At 43.1% G+C, this 15,961-nt stretch overlaps 1 protein-coding gene across 2 annotated transcripts in view; it reads right to left on the bottom strand.

The window, feature by feature from the left end:
* DOCK5 (dedicator of cytokinesis 5) overlaps positions 1-15,961 on the bottom strand; it is a 231,636-nt gene that overhangs the window by 158,053 nt on the left and 57,622 nt on the right. The gene's annotated exons all lie outside the window — the stretch shown is intronic.

Below are 15,961 nucleotides of genomic sequence, written 5' to 3'. Positions count from 1 at the left end.
AAATAAGTTCAAAGGCAGAAAGTCAAGGGATGCAAAGATGGTAAAAGATGATTCTATTCTTTTGTACTTCTTGGTGAGACAAATGAGTCTTCCAGGTTAATTATCTGAGCTCAGTTTTGTGGATTTGAGATAGCCAGATATTGGAAAGAACTCACAGCTCACTAAAATATAACAACCTTACTTAAAACAAATGAGGCCAGGTGCGGTGGCTCACACCTGTAATCCCACCACTTTGGGAGGCCAAGGCAGGAGGATCGCTTGAGGACAGGAGTTCAAGACCAGCCTGGGCAACATAGTAAGACCTTGTCTCTAAAAAATTTTTTTTTAAATCAGCCAGGCCTGGTGATGCATGCCTGTAGTCCCAACTACTCAGGAAGCTGAGGCGGGAGGATCACTTGACCTCAGGAAGTTGAGCCTGCAGTAAGTCATGATGGTGCCACTGTGTTCTAGCCTAGGTGATAGAGCAAGACTGCCTCTTAAAACATAAAATAAAAAGTAAATAAATTAATTAAAGAAAGAAAACATAGTTAAGGAACCGAAAAGGTTTGTCCCATATCACCCAGCTACTTACTACCTAAGCTGGGGATACAAACATAGGCCTCCTACCTGCCAGCTCATTGCTTTCCCTTATACCAAGCTGGCCCACGGCCCTGCTGGGGCACAGTAGACAGGACACTTTCTCAATGCGCCACCCCTCAGGTCAGGTGAGTTTGGCCATGGAATTCTATCAGTATAAAACATACACACATAGGCACACCATCTAAGTGAAAAAGGAGATAAGTCTTCTGGCTTTATTTATTCATTCATGCATTCATTCATTTATTCATTCTTTGAGACAGAGTCTCGCTCTGTCACCCAGACTGGAGTACAGTGGCATGATTTCGCCTCACTGCAACCTCCGTCCCCCTGGGCTCAAGCAATTCTCCTGCCTCAGTATCCTGAGTAGCTGGGATTACAGGCATGCACCACCAAGCCCAGCTAATTTTTGCATTTTTAGTAGAGACAGGATTTCATCATATTGGCCAGGCTGGTCTTAAACTCTTGACCTCAAGTGATCCACTCACCTCAGCCTCCCAAAGTGCTGGGATTACAAGCGTGAGCCACTGTGTCCGGTCTATTTAATTTTTTTAATGATCAAAACAGGGAACTGTCCTTCGTAGTGCCTGGCATGCAGCAGGCACTGAGTAAACATCTGATGAATATAGCAATGAGAAAGACAGGTGTTCTTGAGCCACTGGCTAGGTATAGAATAGACTGCTGTAAGGAATATGCAATGAAACCTGCACCCACAAGACACACTTGGATAGCAGGGTCTGAGTGACCCTTCTTTGTTCTCCTGGGATCCCATGCCCAGTGGGCAGAGACAGGCAGCGCTAAAGCACCCTGCCTACGAGGCCAGAATGTCCTGAATAGAGGAGCCATTGCTTCTTTATAAAGAGAGCTTGTGTGACACCAAAAGGCCTGGTTCTCCATCCTAGCTCCACAGTAACCAGCTCTGGGGGACTCCATTTTTTTCCCTTGTCAATTTTAAGTAATTACAGTTTCAATCTCTTAAATTTCATTCCACAAAAACATTACAATATTTTTAATCTTGTTACCCCATAACATCTGTAGCAAAGAATGCCAAGAAGGTTTATTCTGGTTGCCTATCATAGAGGGTGATGGCAGAGATTTCTATTTGCAACCAGCAAATACCTTCTGAGACAAGCAGAGAGACCTGGTCCAGGCAGTGAGGGGCGAGGAAGAGGACCAAATCACAGTCAGCAAAATAGAGAGATGATATATCCAAATTTCCACTGCAAAACAAGGAAACCTCCCTCTGTGCCTTCACAGAGCCCTGGAAGCTCAGTGAGAGGAAGGAAATAACACTTCCTGTAGCCTGGACAACATCATCTACTTTTTGGCCAATTCGCTTTATATTTTCTGGACGTGGTTTTTCTTTCTTTCCTTTTTAAAGCAAAGTAATCTTGCCAGCAGTTAGTCCTTCTTGCTAAAAGTCTAACTTTCCTCTTCTGTGATGCATTTCTCTAGCTTGTCCAAGCAGTCAAGAAAGCTGAAATGACAGGAGGTAGCATGTGGTTTTGTCAGTAGGAGCAATGAATTTGCTGCAACTCACTCTTATGCTGGTTTTGTTATCATCAGCATGACTTCGAAAGATGAATGAGAGAGACGTACAATTAATCAATCAACATGAGGTCCACTTTTTATAAAGAGTTATGCTAGAGGCTATGGGACCTCAAGGAATTTGAGAGTATAACCCCAATCCCTGATCTCCCTCCAGGACAGCAACAAGACCACTGGGTAAGAGTGGCAAGTTTGTGTGCCAAGAGCCATGGAGGGGAGCTAAGTTCAGAAAGAGCTCACCGCAATACAGACACATCTGGGGTGCTGCTGAACTTTTCAGGTGGCTATTTCAAAAGCAAAACAACCCTATCCCCTTTGGAAAACTTTATGTCACGTCCAAAAGCATAAACGTCATTTGCTGAAGGGCTGCACGTTGTGGAAAGAACAATATACTAGGATTCCACAGGACCCCAGTGGGAATCACAGCTCTGCCACTTAATAGCTGCATGAATTTCTTCAAGTTTCTTAACCTAAATCTCCACATTGATTAAAAGAGCATCAATAATTCTGGTCTCCCAGGATTGTAAGAACTGAGAGGCAGTACATGAAAGGCCGTAGCTCGATGCCTGGCATAGAGAGGGATGTAAAATGTCAGACACGGAAGGTACTCAATGGCACAGTTCAGGGACCATCGGCAGTGCTTAGGTCTGTCTTCCGGTTCCTGTGCTGTCAGGGGCTCTATTTGGAGTTCTTTTTTACTTATTTTTTTGAAGAATGTGTCTGTGCTCCTCAAAAAGAGCAGAACCTCTCTCAACTACTTAAATTACTGCCAACAATCAAAGCTGAGACACACAAAACAGCTAGAATACCATGCTAGGGGTGTCCAGACTATAGTACCTGATATGAAGACATAATTTTATTTTCCAACATAACTTCCCTACTCCGAGAAAATGGTAGAAAAGATGACTTTAAAAGAAAGAGGACCAAAAACAAAAAACAAAAAGTCAAGAAGAAACAATTTGAGTGACAGAAAAACCCTAAGACTGTGGCTAGAATAATCGAGAAACATGGCACTGAGTAACCAGGGCCTTGGCAGAGACCAAATGGGGCCAAACTCAAAAGTTACCCAAATTGGTTATCTAAGGCCTGATTAAACACTTAGTGTCAGCAATGAAAGTGACACTAAGAAAAAATTTCACCCTTTGTATCTTTCAATTCCAACTATAACAGATTCTTTTTTTTTTTTTTTTTTTGAGATGGAGATTCGCTCTGTCGACCAGGCTGCAGTGCAGTGGTGCGATATTGGCTCACTGCAACCTCTCCTTCCCAGGTTCAAGTGATTCTCTTGCCTCAGTCTCCCAAGTAGCTAGGATTACAGGCACACGCCACCACACCCAGCTCATTTTTGTATTTTTAGTAGAGATGGGTTTTCACCATGTTGGCCAGGCTGGTCTTGAACTCCTAACCTCAAGTGATCCACCCGCCTCAGCCTCCCAAAGTGTTGGGATTACAGGCTTGAGCCATTGCACCCGGCCTGTAACAGATTCTTAAACTGGCATTGGTGAAAACTAAACAAGTATTCAAGGTTAGTAACGTAATACTCATTGTTCCTGCCATTTAGAAGATTAACCAAATTGCTAGATACAATTGTTTAAAATCCTATATTCCTATTGCAAAAGTTAAACACACACACACATATTTAATATTCTTGGTTGCATGATAAACATTAGGAACAGATACACAGAATATCATAGTAAGACTAAGAATCTTTCTGTAACTAGAAAGTTTCCTGTGTTGCCTTGTCCATTCTTATTTGTAGCTTGAATTATACATGGAGATGAGGCAAGGAAGAGAAGTGAAGTTTTCATGGGTTTCTAAGACCCATCAATAAAACACAAGTTTTTTAGGCAGTCTGTTTCCTGCTACTATGACCATTTCTGTTGAATCATTCAACTCCATGGGTGAAACAGAATGGGTGTACTCAAGCACAGAGTTAATATTTAAGACACAGAAGTCTCCTTATATGCTTAAAAATTTTTAATAGCCTTTAATTTGTAGAGCAATTTTAGGTCCACAGCAAAACTGAGCAGAAGGTACAGAAAGTTATCATATACCTCTTGTCCCCTGACAAGACATCCCTGCTATCAACATACCCCACCAGAGTGGTACATTTATTGCAATCAAACCTACACTGAGATATTATTATCACCCAAAGTCCATAGGTTACATTGGGGTCCACTGTTGGTGTCGTGCATTCTATGGGTATGGACAAATGTATAATGACATGATTCCACCATTACAGTATCATACAGAGTAGATTTACTGCTCTAAAAGTTCCCTGTGCTCTACCTCTTCATCCCTCCTTCCCTCTAACCCCTGGCAACCACGAATCTTTTTTACCATCTCCATAGTTTTTCCTTATCCAGAATGTCATATAGTTGGAATCATGTGGATTGACCCTTTTTACTTAGTAACATGCATATCTATGTCTTTTTATGGCTTGATAACTCATTTCTTTTTAGCGCTGAATGATACTCCATTGTCTGGATGTACCACTTTGTTTATCCATTCACCTACTGAAGGACATCTTGTTTACTCCCACATTTTGGCAATTATGAATAAAGCTGCTACAAACATCTATGTGCATGCTTTTGTGTGGGTGTAAGTTTTCAACTCCTTTGGGTAAATACCAAGGACAGAAATTGCTGCATTGTGTGATGAGAGTGTGTTTAGCTTTCTAAGACACTAACAAACTGTCTCCCAAAGTGGCTGTACCATTTTGCATTCCCATCAGCAATGAATGAGAGTTCCTGTTACTCCACATCCTTGTCAGCATTTGGTGTTGTCAGTATTCTGGAGTTTGGCCATTTTAATAGGTGCATAGTAGTATCTCATTACTTTAATTTTCAATTCTCTAATGATATATGATGCTGAATATCTTTTCACCCACTTACATGCCATATGGATATATATCTTCCTTAGCGAGGTTTCTGTGAAGGTCTTTGCCCATGTTTTAAGTGGGTTGTTTTCTTATTGTTGGATTTTAAAGCCCTTTACACGTTTTAGATAATAGTCCTTTATCAAATGTCTTTTTTTTTTTTTTTTTTTTTTTTTGAGACAGAGTCTTGCTTTGTCGCCAGGCTGGAGTGCAGTGGCACAATCTCGGCTCACTGCAACCTCTGCCTCCCAGGTTCCAGTGATTCTCCTGCCTCAGCCTCCCAAGTAGCTGGGATTACAGGTGCCCACCATCACGTCTGGCTAATTTTTAGCATTTTTAGTAGAGACAGGGTTTCACCATGTTGGCCAGGATGGTCTCTATCTCTTGACCTTGTGATCTGCCCACCTCGGCCTCCCAAAATGCTGAGATTACAGGTGTGAGCCACTGTGCCCACCCTCAAATTTCTCTTTTACAAAATTTTCTTCCATACTGTGGCTTAACTTCTCATTCTCTTGACATTATCTTTTGCAGAGCAGAAGTTTTAAATTTTAATAAAGTACAGTTTATCACTTATTTCTTTCATATAACTGTGTTTTCAATGTTATATCTAAAAAGTTACCCCCATATCAAAAGTCATTTACATTTCTCCATGTTATTATATTCTAAGAGTTTTACACCTTTATATTTTACATTTAGGTCTTGAATTTATTTTGACTTATTTTTTGTCAAGGGTGAAAGGTCTGTGTCTAAATTCTTATTTCGGCATGTGGTTGTCAGGTTGCTCCAGCACAATTTGTTAAAAAGACTATCTTTTCTCTATTGTATTGCCTTTGTTCTTTGTCAAAGGTCAGCTGACTATATTTGTGTGGGTCTATTTGTGAGCTCTCTGTTCTGTTCAGTAGATTTGTTTGTCTAGTGTTCTGCCAATACCACAGTCTTGATTACTATAGCTTTATAGTAAGTTGTGAAATCAGGTAGTGTCAGTCCTCCAACTTTGTTCTTCAACTTCATGTTGGTTGTTCTGAGTCCTCTGCCTCTCCACATAACTTTAGAATCCATCTGTCGATATCCACAAAATAACTGTCTGGGATTTTAATTGGGATTGCTTTGAATCTATAAATCAACTTCAGAAGAACTGACATTTTGACATTGAGTCTCCCTAACCATGAACATGGGATAGCTTCCATTTATTTAGTATTTCAAATTCTTTCATCAATATATGCTTTTAAAGATAATAACTGACTCTTATATTACTATGGATGAAGCAGAGGCATATATTTAACTTTTTTTTCCAGATATAAGCAAGAGGAGAAGTATGATCATTTGCCCTCAATCAATTTTAAACCTTCCTCTAAGGCTTTCTCCTTACACTAATCCTTAACGAGGCTTAGCCAGCCCAACCGTGATGTTATATGGACATAACCTAACGCATTTAAAAAAAAATAAAGGTTATGCACCAAATAATGTGAATGCTACAGCAATCAGGGGTGTGAAGACAGCTGTGAGCAGGTATGTGTGTGCATGGGATGGAAGGACTCTGCTCCCATTTCAACCCCTTGATCCAACCAAGATCTGTTGCGGTCCAAAATCTGTGGAATGCTAAAAGCTCCTGGGAATATTCCTCCAGAGAACTCCCAAAAGCTTTCAGACTGAGTTTGCCTCCTTAGGTGCATGGGAGCTGCCCAAATAGGTAATTCCAAGTACTTACTCATGACAGAATAACTGAATGAAGGTACCACTCAGGAAACAGTTCTGAACTCTACAGTAGAAAATTCCATATATGCCTATACCTGAATCATGTACATTTTTAAAGATGGAATTTTAGGGTTGGTGGTTCATACCTGCAATCCCAGCACTTTGGGAGGCCAAGGTGAGCAGATCACATGAGGCCAGGAGTTTGAGGCCAGCCTAGCCAACATGGCAAAACCACGTCTCTACTAAAAATGAGCTGGGCGTGGTGGCATGTGCCTGTAATCCCAGCTACTTGGGAGGCTGAGGCATGAAAATCACTTGAACCCAGGAGGCAGAGGTTGTAGTGAGCCAAGATTGCACTACTGCACTCCAGCCTGGGAGACAGGGTAACACTCTGTCTCAAAAAAATAAATAAAGATGGAATTTTAGAATTTTAGAAGCATATTGAAACATACCTGAAAAGGAAAAATAGGAGAAGGCATTCGCTTTTTTTAAAGATTAAATCCGAGATAAGACTTTTCACTGACACTCCTTTTAATTAATTTCTCTGGTAAACACCCTCCTACTGCCACACATATCTTTTGAAAAACACATCTCAGGAACATATGTCACCAGCAGTAGTAGCTCATAAGCTGTACTTAAGGTAAAGGTCAAACAGATGTGGGAAGCGACCAAGCACACTCAACAAAATGCCACATGGCCTTATCTGCTTTCCAGCCTAATGCCAAAATGTTTGCACGCAGCGTCATAAAATCCAAGCTGTTAGGCTCACTGCCATTTATGTATGAGAAAGGCAGTATTTCTGTACCTAGATAGTGGAGACTATATAGATTGTGAATTACAATAAACTTTCAATTATTTTAATTAGCGGGTAACAAAAGTAAACGGAAGTTACAAATACCTTGGACACCCCTATTGAAGCTTATATCCAGTAAACTTTTACACATTCTATTAAGAACTGATTTTTAACAGCAATTTTGAATCTTTTGTCTCTCTCTTGGCTTCTGACCACTGTGCATGGATGACCAAGTAGAGAAAGAAACAAGTAGAAAGGAGGAACAATAAAGAGATTTCAGTGTTACAGAATTAATTGTCATAGAGCATAGCAGAATGTGACAATCAGACAGACATTCTCAAAACGTTAGATACCATACTGTATCATAATCCAATGCAGGGTTCCTATTACCACATCTCTAAAGGATGATGATTAAGCCTCTGATTGAAAAAAATCTTCTAAAAGCATTTTTTTTTTTTTTGAGATAGAGTCTTGCTGTGTCACCCAGGTTGGAGTGCAATGGCACGCGTGATCTCAGCTCACTGCAACCTCTGCCTCCCGGGTTCAAGCGATTCTTGTGCCTCAGTCTCCTAAGTAGCTGGGATTATGGGTGCACACCACCATGCCCAGCTAATTTTTGTATCTTTAGTAGAGACACGGTTTTGCCATGTTGGCCAGACTGGTCTCAAACTCCTGGCCTCATGCGACCTGCCCGCCTCAGCCTCCTAAAGTACTGGGATTGCAGGCATGAGCTACTGCACCCAGCCCACTCTCTTCTTTTTTATATCTCTGTTAGAAAGTTTTGGCAAACATGCAGACAAAATTCATTGCCATGTAACTTACCTGTCATAACACTGCCCGCTGTCCCTACTCACAAAGGCGTGCTTTATAAAAATGAGATTCAAAACACATACAGCTCAAGTCTTAATACATTTTTATTCCTTTTCATATTAGAGGGAAGTAGATTTTTTGATTAAAGTGCATTCAAAAACTGGACTTCTTCTATACAGAAGAAATAACATGGGTATTCTGGGGAACTCCTGTAGGTATACAAACACTTCTTTTTGTTTCTTTTAACTTTTCAGGTTTGCCTGTTTCCTCTGGTTCCAGTCCAAGCACTTGTGCTATCCTTCGAGTCTTTAAAAATTGCCCTGAAATAATATGTGCTGTGCCTGCCTCTGTACAGTTCAGCTCACCTTTGAGACCTTTCACTGTGTTTGTTCCAACAGTGGTCAATTGTGCTGTATTTACCCCAGAAATCACTGCTAACACCAGCACACCAGCCGCCCTTTCTCATGAGCTTGTGAGTGGTTTATGGAGCAGAAAGAGTTAATCGATGGATATGAATTAAACACAGGAAACCAGCACTAGAGGAACCTCAGACTCCAGGCCTAAAACCACTTGTGACTGGAGTGACGTTAATCACAGGAGAGGGGAGCTCCATGGTAACAGGATGCTGAAACCTGACACATACAAGGTACTATGCACTTTTCAAAGCACTTACATTTGATCACTCTCAACTCAAAAAGTGACTCCAATTTAGATGAAATGTCCTTATCACAAAGACGGCTGCAATGTCTTGCCCAGGGACAGTCAATCTAGACAAGGACAAAACCACCAACCTACAATAGTCTTCCCTCTCCCTCTCCATCACTGTCCTCCACCTCTGGCCTCTGCAATACCACCCTCTTCTCCCCATAGCATTTGTAAGCACATATCTGAATTGTTTTGTTTACTTACTTTGTTTACTTGTTTTTGTCTATCCCTCCAATGTAAACCCTAGGAGAGCAGGAACTTGCATTTTGTCACTTAAGAGACCACAGAGTACCCAGAACATCTCTCATGCTCAATAAATGTACTTGGCCCATACTTGGTGCTCAGCAAATAATGTTGAATGAATAAATGACCTCACGGCCGGGCATCTCCAGAAGTCAGTGCACTTTCTGCCATGGATCTGGGGTGGAAAGGAACGTTCACAGTAATAAACAGCTACCTCACTGCCAAATACATTCCACAGTAAAAGAAGCAAAGACACAAAAATGACTGTGGGCAAGCCAGTGCCAAAGATGAAGAAAGGCAAGAACGCTCGCTTCAGTCCTTAAGGAATTCTGTTTCCTGATAAAGTCTCTAAAGACAAATAATTCCTGGAGACCTGTAACGGATGAGCAGTAGATAGCTTATCAGTCAGTTCTGCTTCTTTCCTTCATTTAGCAACAAATGAAGTTCAGGGGCAAGGCCAGAGAGTCAAATGAGTGAAAAACCATGATGGATACAAGCTCGCTCATCTGGACTCTGGTCGCCTGTTTTGGAGCCAAAGCTCAATCAGTCTGGCAGTTCCTCAAAATATTAAACATTGAGTTACCCTATGACCTAGCAATTCCACTCCTAGGTACCTACCCAAGAGAGATGAAAACATATGTCCACATAAAAACTTGCACGCAAATATTTGCAGCAGTATTATTCACAGTAGCTGAAACATCTAAACAACCCAAATGTCCAACTGATGAATGAATAAAATATAATGTACCTACATAATACATATTACTCAGCAATGAAAAGAGATGAAGTTGGGCCAGGTGCAGTGGCTCATGCCTATAATCCCAACACATTGGGACACCTGGCCCTTGGGAGGCCAAGGCAGGAGAACTGCCTGAGCCCAGGATTTCGAGACCAACCTCAGTAACATAGCGAGACCCTGTCTCTACAAAGAATAAAAATTTAGCTGGGTGTAGCGGTGTGCACCTATAGTCCCAGCTACCTGGGAGGCTGGAGTAGGAGGATTCCTTGAGCCCAGGAGGTCAAGGCTGCAGTGAGCCGTGATCATGCCACTGCACTCCAGCCTGAGCAACAGAGCAAGAGAGAGGGCGAGAGAGATGAAGTCCTGATGCCAAACGAAGGCAGCCAGTCACAAAAGACCACATACTATGTGATTCCACTTATATGAAATGAATTTGAAGCTGCCTAGAGCCAGGGGAGGCATGACTACCGATGGGTACAGAGCTCCTTTATGGGATGATGAAAGTGTTCTGAAAGTAGATAGTGATGATATTTGCCCAACCCTCTGCATAGTGAACTTAGTAAATATCCATTGAATTGTATACTTTAAACAAGTAAATTGATTGGTATTTGAATTATATCTCAAGAAAGCTGTTATTAAAAACAAACAAAAAAAACCCACAAGGCCAGGCACAATGGCTCACGCCTGTAATCCCTACACTCTGGGAGGCCGAGGTGGAAGGATCGCTAAGGGCCGGGAGTTCCAGACCAGCTAGGGCAACACAGCAAGGCTTCACCTCTCCTAAAAAATTAAAAACATTAGCTAGGCATGGTGGCATGTACCACTAGTCTCAACTACTCAAGAGGCTGAAGCAGGAGCATCCCTTGAGTCCAAAAGGCCAAGGTTACAGTGAGCTGTTATTACGCCACTGCATTCCAGCCTGGGGGACAGCAAGACCCTGTCTCTAAAAAAAAGATAAATAAAACAAAAACAAAAACTTCAGCAATGACTAAATCCTCCTATAATTGCAGAGGACCAAAAAACATTAGCACCCCCTGTATTTCCCTCATAGAGAAGGAACAGCACCTCTGCTTTGTAATACCCAGGGTTTTGTGGAGGTGACCCCTGACCCCCTTACTCTCTACACCAGCTTGCCTTGGTCTCCTATTTTACCTTCATCATTCAATAGATTGTTGCTGAGCACCTGCCATATACCAGGAGCTAGGGAGGCACAGGCTCTGCAGATGAAGGAGGAGCAGGCTTTGCCTTCAAGGAGCCAATACTTTCTGAAATTTTTCAGCCAACCACACGGCAGGAAACAGAAAAAGGAGAATCAAAAATAGTATTCTGTCCCGGGCGGTGGGCAGAAAAAATGTTTCATGTCTGGGTGGATTCATGTCCACGCTGGAAAAACACACACAGATCTGGTATGCAGACATCTCGAGGGCAGGGTGGGGCAGAGTGCAGAGGGAGCGCCCCGAAGTCAGCTCCGACAGGAAGCTGGAAGACACGAATCCCAGGGCCACAATACAGTGCCAGTGTCACCCTTCAGTTCCACCCGGCAGGACTGTCGGCGTTTTCATTGTGTTTATTTTTCTAAAGTTAAGAGGGACTAGGAGAGGAGGGGTAGAAGACAAGTGATTACTCAGCATTCCCATCGCGTTTCATGTTTGCAAAGCACTCCTGCCCTTGCCTCGAGCTGCCTTAAATAATAAAGGAATTTGAGAATCAAGCCAAGAACTCTAAGTGCTTAGCAGATACAAGGACCTATCATGGGACATCTGGCAAGGTAGGCACGATTTTAAAAATTAATCCCAGAAAATAAACACTATTGAAAAATATAATCCAATATAGTAATCTCTCTGTCAAGCTGACCTGCCCCTTGGTGGTTAATGAACTCAGTAAGCTCACGGTGCAGGCTCAAGTGTTCTCAACCTCCCTCCCCTTCACGCCTTGACATGTGCTTACTTTTAAAGAACAGGCATTGACATCCTTTGACAAGAGAAAGTTCTACGGCTGACGCAGCAAAAATGTTATGGCAGCAATTAAGAAGAGCGGTTTCTTGCGAGCAGGACTACAGCATCCGGATCACCATAACTGAAGAAATTAACCATTTTTGTGTGACTGTCAAATGGGCCAGCACATCCTACAAGCATATCGTAGTGTGAGCTGTAATATACTGGAAGCACTGTGGGTTTTGGACTGTTTGGACTCAAGTGCATGGTATTTGAAATGAATGTATCTGTGTTTACATTTATATTCAACTAAGCTCAGTGACCCCCTTAGCTTGGTCCATAGGGATGCTGTCTTGAGGAATGTTTATAGGCCAACTGGAGAACTCTTGGTAAAGTATAGTGAGCACACTTAAAAGTACTTTTTTTTTTCTTTTTGAGACAAGGTCTCACTCTGTTGCCCAGGCTGGAGTGTAGTGGTGTGGTCAGCTCACTGCAGCCTCTGCCTCCCAGGCTCAAGCAATCCTCCCACCTTAGCCTCCCAAGTAGCTGAGACTATAGGTGCATGTCACCATGCTTGGCTAAGTTTTAAATTTTTTGTAGAGACAAGGTCTCACTATGTTGCCGAGGCTGGTCTTGAACTCTAGGCCTCAAGGGATCCTCCCATCTCAGCCTACCAAAGTGCTGGGATTACAGGAGTGAGCCACCACACTCATCCTTAAAATTACTATTGATATGAACCCTAACAGGACAAAGTGTTTCAATTAACTATTTCTTAGAAATATGCTGAGGTCACATCAAAATGAAAAAAAATTTGAAGAAATATTTTAAAGGTATCACCTGGGCCAGGTGCTATGGCTTATGCCTACAATCCCAACACTTTGGAAGGCTGAGGCAGGAGGATCATTTGAGGCCAGGAGTTTGGGATCAGCCTGAGCAACTTGGTGAGACCCTGTCTCCATTAAAATAAATAAATAAATTAGCTGGGTGTGGTGGCACATGCCTATAATCCCAGCTACTTGGGAGGCTGAGGCAAGAGGATAGCTTGAGCCCAGGAGCTCAAGGCTGCAGTGAGTTATGATCACACTACTGTACTCCAGCTAGGGTGACAGCGCAAGGCCCTGTCTCAAAGAAAAAAACCAAAAAACAAAAGACATTACCTACTTTATTTCAGATCAAGTCTCCATTCTTCCCTCCCACACTCTGTAGGACAATTAGAAAAGCTTGACAAAACAACACACACAAACATATACACTGCCCCACCCCGCCCCCGCCACACACACACACACACACACACACACACACACACACACACACACACACACACGAACTAACATGGCAGTGAAGAATTACCAGGTCAAAATCTGAAAGAGACCAAAACCTAAAAAGACCAGCTCAGCATCTGGGGCTGCTTTCCGCTTGGGGCATCCATCTGCTGATTTAAGAAAGAATTCCTGACCAGGTGCGGTGGCTTACACCTGTAATCCCAACACTGGGAGGCCAAGGTGGGCGGATCACCTGAGCTCAGGAGTTGGCCACGAGACCAGCCTGGCCAACATGGGGAAACCCCGTCTCTACTAAAAATACAAAAATTAGCCAGGCATGGCGTTGGGTGCCTGTAATCCCAACTACTCAGGAGGCTGAGGTAGGAGACTCGCTTGAACTCAGGAGACGGAGATCACAGTGAGCCAAGACTGAGCCACTGCACTCCACCTGGGCGACAGAGCAAGACTCCATCTCCAAAAAATACAAAAAACAACAACAACAACAAAAAAGAAAGGATTCCTGAGTGGCTGAGAAGCTGAGCAGCATTTCTGATGGCCTTGTGGAGCCAGGAGGACAAAAATTGAAGCCCTGGGACTTGCCAGTGAGTTGGCTGCAATTTTACACAACACAGAGTAAGACATAGCATGTTACTACAGATTAAGACAATGACAAAGGTTTAATAAATAGGAATTAAAAGTTAGAACTGTTTAACACAACAATTCTAAATTAGCAGGCACCTAAAAACAAGTCTCAGAATACATAAAGCAAACAGCTGACATCACCGTAAAGAGACACAAACTACAATCATGGTGGAAGAGTTAACACAGTTCTATCAGTAACAGAGAAAGCAGGAAAAAAAAGTTAGCATATAGCAAACCTGAAAAATGACTCAGAAATTAGAACCTAATTACCATATATAGAACTTTGCCGCCAGGCATGGTGGCTCACACCTGTAATTCCAGTACTTGGGGAGGCCAAGATGGGGCTATCACCTGAGCTCAGGAGTTCAAGACCAGGCTGGCCAACATGGTGAAACCCCGTCTCTACTAAAAATACAAAAATTAGCGAGGTGTGACGACATATGCCTGTAATCTCAGCTACTCAGGAGGCTGGGTGTGAGAATCGCTTGAACCCAGGACATGGAGGTTGCAGTGAGCTTAGATCGCGCCACTGCACTCCAGCCTGGACGACAGAATGAGACTCCATCTCAAAAAAAAAAAAAAAGAACTTTGCACCCAGTGATCCTTAAATATACATTCTTTCCAAGCCCACATGGAAGAGTTAGAAAAATTGAACACATGCTTTTTACCTGCACAATAGGAAAATATGCATCCATTGAGGCTAGACAAAGTGAATTAACCTGGCCTCCTGACAAAAGAGGTATGAGCTGATAAGACTGGAAGAGCTGTAGGCCGGGGGGCAGTGACTCACACCTGTAATCCCAGCACTTTGGGAAGCCAAGGCAGGCGGATCACGAGGTCAGGAGATCGAGACCATCCTGGCTAACATGGTGAAACTCCGTCTCTACTAAAAATACAAAAAATTAGCTGGGTGTGGTGGTGGGCACCTGTAGTCCCAGCTACTCGGGAGGCTGAGGCAGGAGAATGGTGTGAACCCAGAAGGCGGAGCTTGCAGTGAGCTGAGATCGTGCCACTGCACTCCAGCCTGGGCGACAGAGCGAGACTCCGTCTCAAAAAATAAATAAATAAATAAAAAGACTGGAAGAGCTGTGGTTTCCATAAGCAAATGATTCTGGAAAAGATAAGGCAACTGCCCTAGTGTCTTGGAGACTTTGAACTGATGCTTTGGCTGGGCCTGAGATGGTGAGAATAAGCAGTAGAAAGAGAAAGGGAAGAGTTCACACAGCCCTCTCTGTCTTCTCTCTGCCCCTGGGAGCTACACGATTACATCGAGTTGTGTGGAAGGGAAAAGGATAATGTGAAACCCCAGCCCTCTGCCAAAAACTAAAGGGAGGCTGCAGTAATAGCAGAGTCTTCCATGCAAACATGCAGATAATTTAGCTGTTCTGTGGCCAAATCCTGCTTCCTCTCCTCCTGCCTTCCCATCTCTTCTTTCTCATCCTGTGTCATCCCATCCCACCCTAGGAACCTGCATGGGGTCCTCGCGGACCATCTCTGCCGTTTCACCACCACAAGGGTTTACATGGGGGCTAGACCTGGAAAATGCATGGTCCCTGTCAAATCTGCCTAATTTCCACCTCATTTGTACCCTAACCTTCTGAGAGAATAACTGGACCCTAAAGATAGTTCTTGGTTTGGTCCTCAACTTCAGTGGCCTGGCTATGCTTTTGTTGTGCTCTGGAGGTTTGGATTAAAAATGTGGATATATGGAGGAAGACTTCTTCTAGGATTTAGAGAACCTGAGCTGAAGTTGGAAGCCTGAGGTGGAGTGGGTACAGACATGACCAATGCTTGGCAGACAAACAGGCAGTCCTAAGTACTGCCCCGCAGCCCACTAACAGGTTAATGGAACCACGGCCCTCGCCTGACCTAGTTGAAGGAGATATACAATCAGGCTTTCTGGACCTGCTGCTGTCATGACCTAATTTTCTCAAAGAATCTCAGCAACACCAGAAAGACTCCCTCATTTCTCCCCCAACCTGGGAACATTTAGTGCTGAACAGAAAGAGACCCTTAATCAGCAGTGCTTCCTTTGAGCTACTGCCAGCCCAACATCCCAAGTGTCTCCTCGCGAGCCAGCTCTGTCACTGATCCTTCTGTGCCCAAGTGGCCTGGCCACACCAGCACCCTTCACAT

The sequence above is a fragment of the Gorilla gorilla genome, chromosome 7, assembly GCF_029281585.2.
Source record: "Gorilla gorilla gorilla isolate KB3781 chromosome 7, NHGRI_mGorGor1-v2.1_pri, whole genome shotgun sequence".
NCBI lineage: Eukaryota > Metazoa > Chordata > Mammalia > Primates > Hominidae > Gorilla > Gorilla gorilla.
The sequence above is the reverse complement of the archived record's forward strand: the minus strand, read 5'-3'. Positions and strand labels throughout refer to the sequence as shown.